General features: G+C 34.8%; 1 long non-coding RNA gene across 1 annotated transcript; it reads right to left on the minus strand.

Annotated features, from left to right (window-relative positions):
* Window positions 1–5,526: 5,526 nt before the first annotated feature.
* Window positions 5,527–10,257, minus strand: LOC107563966 (uncharacterized). The gene is made up of 3 exons (XR_001606165.1): window positions 7,083–10,257; window positions 6,163–6,300; window positions 5,527–5,605 (listed from the first exon to the last, which is right to left on the minus strand). It is a non-coding gene; the product is annotated as an uncharacterized lncRNA (long non-coding RNA).
* Window positions 10,258–10,468: the final 211 nt, after the last annotated feature.

The following is a 10,468-nucleotide window of genomic DNA, read 5'->3' on the forward strand; positions in this document are numbered from 1 at the left end:
AATCTAAGACATAAACTAATCTAACACATGAACACATGCATTCACACAAGTTGCAGAAAGAGAGAACGTGAGGAGAGAATGAGTTTAAGAGAATGAAAATGTGAAATCCCAAGTTTACAGCAATATGTGCAATTGCATAGATCTGAACAACCATCAATCACTTAATTAACCCTGAGTTAATTAACGAACTGAGTTCCTCAATGAGGTTAAAATTTATATTAAGTGCACTAGGATCTGGAGGTACTTGCGTTGCCTGTGTCCAGGGTTCCCTTTGTTGTCCCTTGCAGAAAAGGGGGTTTCCCGCAGTTGCTGATTGGCTGGAAGTTCAGTCTTGGGAAGCCAGTGGTTGGGCGTTGGAGTTGTGGCCTGGTTGAAGTTTTAGGCGGCACTCGAGGTCAGACTCGGAGACACGGCGTTAGGCAAAACTTAACTCCGAACACGAAACTCTCAACGGAAAAGAAACTAAAGTAAAGAAATAGAAGTAAAGTTTAACGAGACTAGGTGGCGTTTCTCCTCATGGTTTTGGAGGAGCTGGCGTGTAAGCCAGAGCACACTCAAAGAGCGCAAAAAGCGATGACTGAAAAGCACGGCTAGAAGCCATGACCAAAAAAGCTAAAGAGCTAAAAAGGCGCGATGACTAAAAAACATAGCTCAAAGCTATGACTAAAAAGCCACATGGCTAAAAGTGATGACTTGAAGCAGTGGCTAGAAGCTAAGGCTAAAAAGCTAAACACTAAAAGCAAAAAGCTAAAAAAAAAAGCAAAAACTAAAAGCAAAGTTTGATGGTGTCCTGAGTATTTAAACCGGGTTGTTGGCCACATCCCAAATGGTGTTTTGACCAATTAGACGCTGTCTTTGCTCGGGGTGTTGCAATGTTTCTCCCAATTCATAAATCAAATGTTATCTCATCAGTCACATGGTCCGAGTTTTCCCGCTCTTGCAGAGTATAATTTTGGACATGATTTCTATAACAAGAATATGATACATTTGACAAAGGATTGATTGGACGAAACGTTTCAAGCAAGAAGATTCAAACACATAAATAAAAAAGTAATAAAGTAGACAGATATATAAAAATATTTAAGTACAGTATTTTGAGAGCCTAGGGAGAGGAAATCCATTACATCACGGTCCTTCATGGGGGTGGGCTCTATGCAATTTCTTGATATACACACTTATTAGTTGTCATGACAATACTGCTTTTAATTGTTGCTAAATGCTAAGTTTGTGAACCAGTCCAAAACACTTAAAAATCTTGTGAATTTTAATGTATTGAATTTAAAAAGGAGGCTACTTAAAAAAGATTAATATATTGAAATTATGGCTGTAAGTTTAACGCCTTAACTTAATTAATTAGTTATGAAAAAATAACGCAATTAAAATATTTAACGCAGTTAACGCACTGGCCCCGTCCCCAGACCTGTACATCATCTTTTATACAGTTGACTGATGACAAATATGATGCAGGGCGACAACTCCAATAAATGCAGGTATGCCCTTAAATTCAAGATATTGGGGCAAAAATTTTCCTGAGTTTTTGTCTCATATTTATATCATATGATAAGGGATATGATAAATGAATTCGAATTTATATGACTCATAAAGACATTTGCCAATTTTAGTTTCTTATTTAGAGTATTATTGTATTATTTTATTTATATCGTTTTAATACATTTTATAATTTTTTTAAAAAAGGGGATAAAAACTTTAAAGGGATAGTTCACCCAAAATTGTTTTTAATTATGTCATCATTTACTCAAACTTGAATGACTTACTTTCTTTTGTGGAACATAAAAGGTGGTATTTTGAAGACTGTTGGTAACAAAGCTGTTTTGGTTACCAGTGACTTTCATTGCATAAACGGGGGAAAAAACTGAGATGTTTCTCAAATTATCCATTTATGTTAGGCCGTTGTAGCCTAAACGTTAATGTGTAATACATTTTATGCTGAATCAAATGAAATATTTTTTTCTAAAGCTACTTTTTGTAATCTCTACATGATACTTTCTCATTTAACATGAAAATAGCTTTAAATAATCTTTTGTGGGTATTTTCAAAGCCAAATGTAATTTGCAATTAATTAGATGAATTAATCGACACATCATGTAATTAATTCGATTAAAAAATGTAATCGACTGACAGCTTTAATTGAAATAATGTTTTGACTGTATTAAGAAAGTTATTTTCAACACACACTGTAAACAATAAATCTGTAAAATAACAGAAAGTACTGGCAGCTCATTACACACGACATTATCCATTAATTTTGCGGACATTTCTGTTAACTCTAAAATACAATGCAATGAAGTGTAAAATTCAGAATACTAGTAAAACACCAGTAAAAAAATAAATACGGAAAAAATCCTTCAAATGATACAGTATATTGTGCCCCATTTTTACAGATTTTATTTTTAGAGTGCAGCACTCATCCCACAGTTAATGACCATATGTTTTTAAATAAAAGTGAATAGGGCCCACAATACCCCTCATCTGGACCACCCCCTTTCTATAGGAATAAGCAGATATGTCCACAGATATGTTTTCATGTTTAGTCACCAGAGGGCGCTAGGAGGGTTATTTGTTTCATACCCTGCAATCTGAGATGTATGAATGCAGTGCAGTTACTAAATGTAGTTACATATGATTTGCAATAATCAAATATAATAATAAGACACAACAAAAATGCACAAAAATCCACAAAATGTATGTCACAAGCCATGTTCAGTTTCCTTGAAAAATAATTTATTATTAGAAAAAATGAGTGCAGAATGTCATGCAAAGTGCTGAATTAAATACTAGCATGAAGTGAATACACACTCAGAATTTTAAAATCCCTCTAAATACACATTAACATTAAGTTGTGCACAGAACATTAAGGGTCATTCTGTGTCTGCTGAGACAGATTCTGTCAAAGTCTCTACAGGATGTGGTCTACTGGAACTCAAAGCGGCAAAAAATAAAGTTCAGCCAGTATGAAATGAGAAATGTAAATAACAACACAAAGCTCTTTTTCCTGATATGTGTCTACATACTAATATACCATTGATAAAGCACTTTGGCTGGATAGGTTTGGAAATAATGGAAAGGTTTTGTTAATGCTGTTGTTCCCTATAGACAGGGTCTTTAACCGCAGTGAACAGAAGATGCTCAAAATAAACCACAAAGAACTGAGACAATCTGCAAACATTAGCTTTAGATCAGAGAACCGATTTCCTGACAGATTTAGTGAGTACAGAATCTTAATATTAAAACATTAATTCTGAACATAATTGCGGTCCTGGTTTGTTTGGACTATTTAAATTCAAAGTGATGAAAAAGTGAAATGAGAATTGAAATAAAGAACTGAAAAATACCGACCAATCACAAAAAAAAGTTAACTTTTTGGTTTTCACCGCTCCTTTGTCGGATCCGCCGGGACTGCCGTTCTCGATCCCGCCGCCTCAGCTCACTCTTGCCCGGCCTCAGCTCACGCTAAGCAGGGGTTTTCGCTCACGCTAGGCCGCTGCGTTTTCCGTTGTGAAAGCGAAACTACTTTGTTTGGTCTTCCAAAAGAGGACGATATCGCTTCGTCATGCCTAGAGCTAATAAATGTCATCATTTAAAAGTTTAGTTCAGAAGTATCAAATCGGTATTGATATCGACAATACTGCCTTGAAAAATGTCGGTATGGTATCGAAAACAAAATAAGTGGTATCGCCCATCCCTAGCCCAGACCATTACAATATCCTATGTAATAATGCACAATTAAAGTTGGATGCAATTACAAAGTCAATTAGAATGTATGCAATATGTCAAACCTTTATAACGAGGAGAACAAATGTCAACCCCAATTCAAAGCAGCTCAATTCCGCAAGAAAACGGTTAAGGCTACATGCGCACATGAATTCTTGCGTAATTTTTGTCACGCTGAACAACAATAAATACTGTATTTACATTATTGTAAAGGGTGGGGGTAACGTTAGACGTTAATAAAACATAATCTTATAGGTACACTGTAAAAAAAAATCCGTAAAATTTAGGGTAAAAACCGGCAGCTGTGGTTACCGGAATTTTACCGTAAAAAATACGGTAGCAACATTTTAGGTTTTACAGTTTTAACTTAAATTTACAGTTAAATACCGTAATTTAATTTGATATGATGTTAATATACCAACCTATTGAAGAACTGAACTCTGTTTTGTACCTTTGTAATACACTGATAACCACCAAATGCAGGTGGTGATGAGAAAATTACATGATGAACCAAAGCCAATCACAAGCAGCTTTTAGATGATAACATATATAGAAGGTGCACAGTGTCATTCACACAAACACTAAACACCATCATGGTAACACACATGAAACTGAAATAATGCAATAAACATTCATTTAACAACATTAGGTGTAACACACAACCCTAATATACAAAACTGATAAGAAAAAACTAAGAAGAAACATAGTTATTTCAACAAAAAAACATAAAATTTTAAATGTAACGCAGGGAATTCTGGGAATGTCAATTTACGGTTATTCACTGTAAATTATACGGTATTTTTCACTTCCAAAAACGGTATACTACCGTAAAATTGATGTCCAATACATGTAATGTCTAATACAGTTTTTCACCGTATATAGTACCGTTAACCATTTAACATGCTTTTACTGTAGCATTTTTACAGTCTTTTACCATTAAATTCACGGTCATTTTTTACAGTGTAGCAAATTTAATTTACTGTTACTTTCCCGCTGCAGCTGTATCCCTTCTAGCCACAACGCGGCAAAAAAAAAACCCAAGTGGCAAAAACCTACGGTACTTCCGAAAGCACAACCGGACCAGCTTCTCTAAAACTCTATTGGTTGAACAGATGCATCTTAGTATGCATACGTCACCACGTGTTGCCGCCTGGGCGAGGTCAAGCGCGCGCACACTTCGCACTGTCAGAGATCTGTAGGGTTTCTATGCGGGGCTCAAAACTTAACAGCTTTACGCAAAATGAACATATGAATTACCTTAAAATAATGACACACGAGTTTCAGTTTTCTGAGGCTTTACGAAAATGATTCGCACACTTGCTTTGTTATTTTTGTTGTGTCTGGTTGGTAAGTTATAAATCTATGTTTATGAAAAAAAGTGTTATCATAAAGTAAGAAAATTAACATTAACGTTTAAATATTTACGTCGTTTCATTTTGTTCTGCAGGTGTGTTTGCTGTCGAGTCACGTGAAGTGTCAGTGATGGTAGGAGATTCTGTCACTCTGGACTCTAATGCTTCAGAAACAGAGCAGAAGAATGAGATCGAGTGGAGGTTTAATGACATTCGCATAGCTAACGTAATAACGGGCAACCCTTCATATATTGTCAAACTTTCAAAAAATAAAATAATATAAAAACCTTATCTGTTTGCAGATAATGAATGAGTTTGAATGACAAGCACCAACTTTATAATAAATTAAAGCACCTTTCCCTATTTTTTATTTTCAAATAAAATGAAAGTCTTAACTCCTTTTCACAGTGCAAAATGGTTGATTTTCAAACTCTGTTAATGTGTACTGACTATGAACTACTGCTATTGGTCATCTCTGTTCAATTGCTGCATCGTATCACACTCTGTATTTGTTTCACCACCTATAAAAAAACAAAGAAAAGAATCACAAGAGTTACAAGGAGACAAATAGCACTTATCTACATGTAATGTTAATGCTACAGCTACACAAACCCAAAGAAACTTACAAAAAAGGCAGCAAAATAAACACTGACAATTATCTTATGCTTCATTTCCTTTTTGGGTGTTTTTATGTAAGATATATATATATATATAAATATATATATTTTTTTACATTTTCTAACAGGTGAACTCAAATGGTTAATTAACTTCAAAGGAGATGTGCGCAGTGTTTTGATGTTAAAATACTTATCCCAGTTCAATATGCAGAGATGAATATAAGAAATAAGCTGTTGATAGGTTAATTTCTGAAACTCTGGCTCTGTGACTAATGAAGCATTGACCTGTTTGTTTACGCATTTAATGCTGAGTCAGAACAGATGGAATCCAACTGAAAAAAAACTGCTCATTAATTTACCACCTGAGTCAAGAAATCTCTAGCTTCCCCCTATTAACCAAACATTTTCAGGTGTCAGGTTGACATATTCAATTTCATGCTTGAATTACTCATTTTACTTACTCTTTTTGCATGGCCAACATACTTCAAACCAACCCATCTTGATCCCAATACAGATTCCGATTCCGATCACGACTAAGATCACAACAATGACTGCCAACACTGGACCAGTTGTCTGCCACTGTGAACTCGGGGGGAGCTCTGTAATAGATCAGCAAAGATCCCTGCTATTGAAGACATATGTTGACAGAGGCAGATCAACATTTTAATTGATTCCTAATGCCTATATATGCATGAACATTTATATGAGGCTTTTCGTAAGACTGCAGTACCCGGTCCTATCTCTGCCAGTGATCACTAGTGAAATCTAGTGAAAATCGTGCTCATTTCGAAGTACTCTAATGTCACCTTTGCTGATGACTGTTGATTTGATAATGCGCATCCAACTCAAAGTTGTCCATCCTCCAGGGGTAGACTGACGCACAAAGGACTCCTTCATTGTGTCGCATTGAAATATCCTGACATTTTTTGTAATAGTTCACCCAAAAATGTAAATTATGTAATCATTTTCTCAACCTCTTGTCATTCTAAACCTATAAGACTTACTTTCTTCTGGCATACAAAAAGAAGCTCAAATGTTATTTTATGTTCCACAGAAGAAGGTAAGTAATACCTAGTTGGAATGACATGAGGGTGCATAAATAATGACAGGCATTTCATGTTTTAGGTGAAATATCCTGTAAGCTAGCAACTGTCATTTACACCTTAATAATAATAATGCTGAAAAATTGTGATTGCACTGTTGACTGTACAATTAACAATACATTTTTGTCTGCATTAATACAAAATAAGGTGTGAATCTGAGCATTTAAACTGTTCTCTGTATGGTAGGGTAAACATAAAAAAAAGTATAATTTGATAATTGTAGAACCCAACAGATTCATAAAAAAACAATACATGGTAGGAAAGTTTGAGCCACTCACCACTAACTGCAATATGGAATTTCCTGTGTAAGATCACGCTGCTGTTGTTGATCTCCAGATCATAGTCTCCAGTGTGTTCAGTTTGGATGTTTCTGATGATGAGGTCTCCAGTATGATCATTCAGTTTGATCATGTTTTCCCATCTAGCATCAGTAGTGCCATTTAATCCATTAACTTGCTCGAGACCATCGACGGTTCCGAGGATTGTAAGTTTACATTTACTGAATGATTTTACTATCAAAGTCTTAATTAATATAGACTTACAATATGTCATTTGACAGTTTAAAGGCTCAGGATTCTAAATCTATGATCGTGATATTATAACAATAATATCGTTTTCATTTGTATTAGGAGTTCGTATAAATACACGCAACATTGAAATGAGGAGTTCTGAACTGTTTTTGTCCAGTGACGATGACAGATAAATTCAATCATGCAAACATCGGTGTAGTATTCATGATAACTATCCGAAACCAAAAATCAGTTAGAGTTTTAGTTTAAAATTTTGAAATTTAAGACTAATAGTGATGTGACATTTGTTTTGATTAAGTAATATTTCTCGAGGGAGAATTACATTTCTTTTTTATTGTACATTAAATTTTGCACATTAAAGGTTGTTTCAGTAATAGAACCCTATGTTATCATATTTGTTCGAGTCTTACGAACAGAATAACCCTGCCCTCAGCGTTTTTTCTGCAGCACTGATTGGTCAGAGATTCAAAACACTCTAACAGTGTAACCTCCAAAAATGCCCAACCCAATCTTCACTGTGCACAGTCAGTCAATGTAACGCTTGTTCAATTTTTGATGGGTGCAAAATGCAGCCAACAAATGATTACAGAGAATTATATGGATTGTTTAGATTCTTCAGTTAGCCATATGCAGATTTTTAAGCATAGCATTTGTCATTGAGAATCTTGTCTTTAATAAAATGTTTTTATTCTTACTGAATTTACCTTGTGTAATTCATAGGCCACTGGCATCATAAAAAAATATATTAAATTTTAGTAACTGTATTCGAACAGGTTTTTCACGCACTCCCCTCATCTTCCATTGGTTAATAAAACATTTAGTCCTGCCCTAATCTCACTCCAATGGTTGAGTCAATGTTGCTTTGTCAAGCTGATTGTGATGCTCAAACAGGTTTTGAGAACAGCGCAATGCCATTTTTTTTCCATTTTTCAGTAATATCTATGAATGTCTCACTTAGACATGACTCTGCTTATTAAACTGGGAGATAAAAAAGGGAATTTAATGCTGAGAACACATCACTTTTAATTCTTAAAGTCAATGTGAAACAAATTTTGCAACCCATTTTATTGCAACTGATTTTCATCCAATTTGGTGCATTGCTAAGTGAAATAGGATATCCAATGAGGGAAAAAAAATGGGACACGACCTGATTTTATACATCGGAATTGATTCGATGGTAAAAAGTGGGTGTTCCATGTGAGAATTTGAGCCTGAACTGAATGTGAGCTTAAAATACTTGTATTAAGTGCACTTCTTAAAAGTTGCATTCTTCAAGAAGAAAAGCTTAGATGAACCTAATTTTCAGTGGCTCCATCTTCTAATTTGATTTATAACTTGGTCAGAATTGTGGCTTTGACTTCATTGCTTTTTAAGTTGCTCTGACACATTTTCATTGATTTACTCCTAAATATCTTTCATGTAAATAAATTAACTATTACTTGTCAAAATATTTAAGCTTCTCTTAATTTATGTCTACATTGCAATAATAATTTTGGATACTTGAGCAACAAACTCTTAACTATCATCTTTCTAAAGAGCCCTCAGTTTTGCCTGTAGCCCAGAGGGTTGATGAACTGTGACTGTTTTAGTTTGTGTAGGTCAGGTTTGGGTTTGAGCTCAACTAGCGGGGGCGACTGTTAACAGGTTAAGCGAGCGATGAGGGTGCCTTGATCTCCAAACTTCCACAGTATCTTATCATCTCCCTGTACTTTAGTAACACCAGTCTGTAGAGTGACAGAATCTCCCTCCATCACTGATACTGACTGCACATCATCTGTCACAGCAACAAACACATGAACAATTTTTGGAAAGAGATTAAGTTCAAATTGCTTTGAGTAAATTTCCACACTTGTACTTGTATATACTAATTGGTGAACATTACCAAACTGCGTGGCTGGATTGCACTGAGTCTATTAACTCTCTCGTCCTATACCTATTCATCTTTTGGACTGGCTTTTCATACATATGTAATGTGAAAAGCTACAATTACCTGAACTGAAAATTGTTATACAATAAATCTCTGAAATCTTATTCAGAATGTATTTCTGGTGTTAAAGTCAGTTTTAAAGTTCTATTCTACCCGATAATATTATTTGTATTACAATTTGTCTATTACAAGTTTTGCTCAGAATAAGCACACTGTACTCTGAAAGTCTTTGCCATTTGCTGTTTTTATTTTTAGCTATTTATTTTACAGATGAAAAATCCAAATCAATCTATAAAGGTGACACCTGATCATTTCGCAGTACCTAAGCTGTTCTCAAACAATTACAGGTGCACTAAGCGATTCCCGAGAAACACTGAATATAGTCTTGAATGAACAGAATGAATTAATTGACGCCTTCATTGCTCCTTCCCCAAAATGCACAAACACGTAATGAGCGTGTGGATGTCTCTTTAACATGAATTGTAAAAATGAACGTGTATACAAGCAAGAGTCTGGACACATCACAGACAAATACTGACACACAAAAGTGTCCTGTTACTATTGATAACCAGTGTTGGGCAGTAACTAGTTATAATATAACTTTTTGCAGTAACTTATTACTAATACGATTTCAGTTACCATCCCTAAAACAGCTCCTTACTTAATTACTTTTTATGCCTCAACCCCAACTGATTTGAAGTCCAACAATCCAATAATTCCTAGATTTATTTTCATAATTTTCATGACTTGACAGGCACATGAAGCCACCAGTGCAGCAGGCAAGCTTGGAATATGGAAAAGCTTGCATTCGGGGGATGGAAATATTGCAATTACATTGATTTTGTAAGGAGAAAAGATAGTTATGGCATTAGTTTACTCTAGCATTGCATGGCTTGCCCAGCCACGTCTTTCTAATCCTGATATAAATTGTATTAGAAAACAAAACATTTTAATATATACTTATGTTATTTCTTTTGATAAAATGCATCATGAAATATAATCGTATATGGTTATCAGAGAAATTATAGCTACAATTAGCTTCAAGCTACACAATTAATGAGAATAATACAACACTTTTACTTAAACGTCACTATCAATCACTATCAAATGAGCGCTTGTAATAACTTCTTCTAAAATGTTACTAACAATATATTTCTGCCTCATCATCTGGCCAAAATCCACATTGTCCAGTCTGTCTCTGAATCTC

The sequence above is a fragment of the Sinocyclocheilus grahami genome, unplaced genomic scaffold, assembly GCF_001515645.1.
Source record: "Sinocyclocheilus grahami isolate Dianchi unplaced genomic scaffold, SAMN03320097.WGS_v1.1 scaffold900.1, whole genome shotgun sequence".
NCBI classification, from domain to species: Eukaryota; Metazoa; Chordata; class Actinopteri; order Cypriniformes; family Cyprinidae; genus Sinocyclocheilus; species Sinocyclocheilus grahami.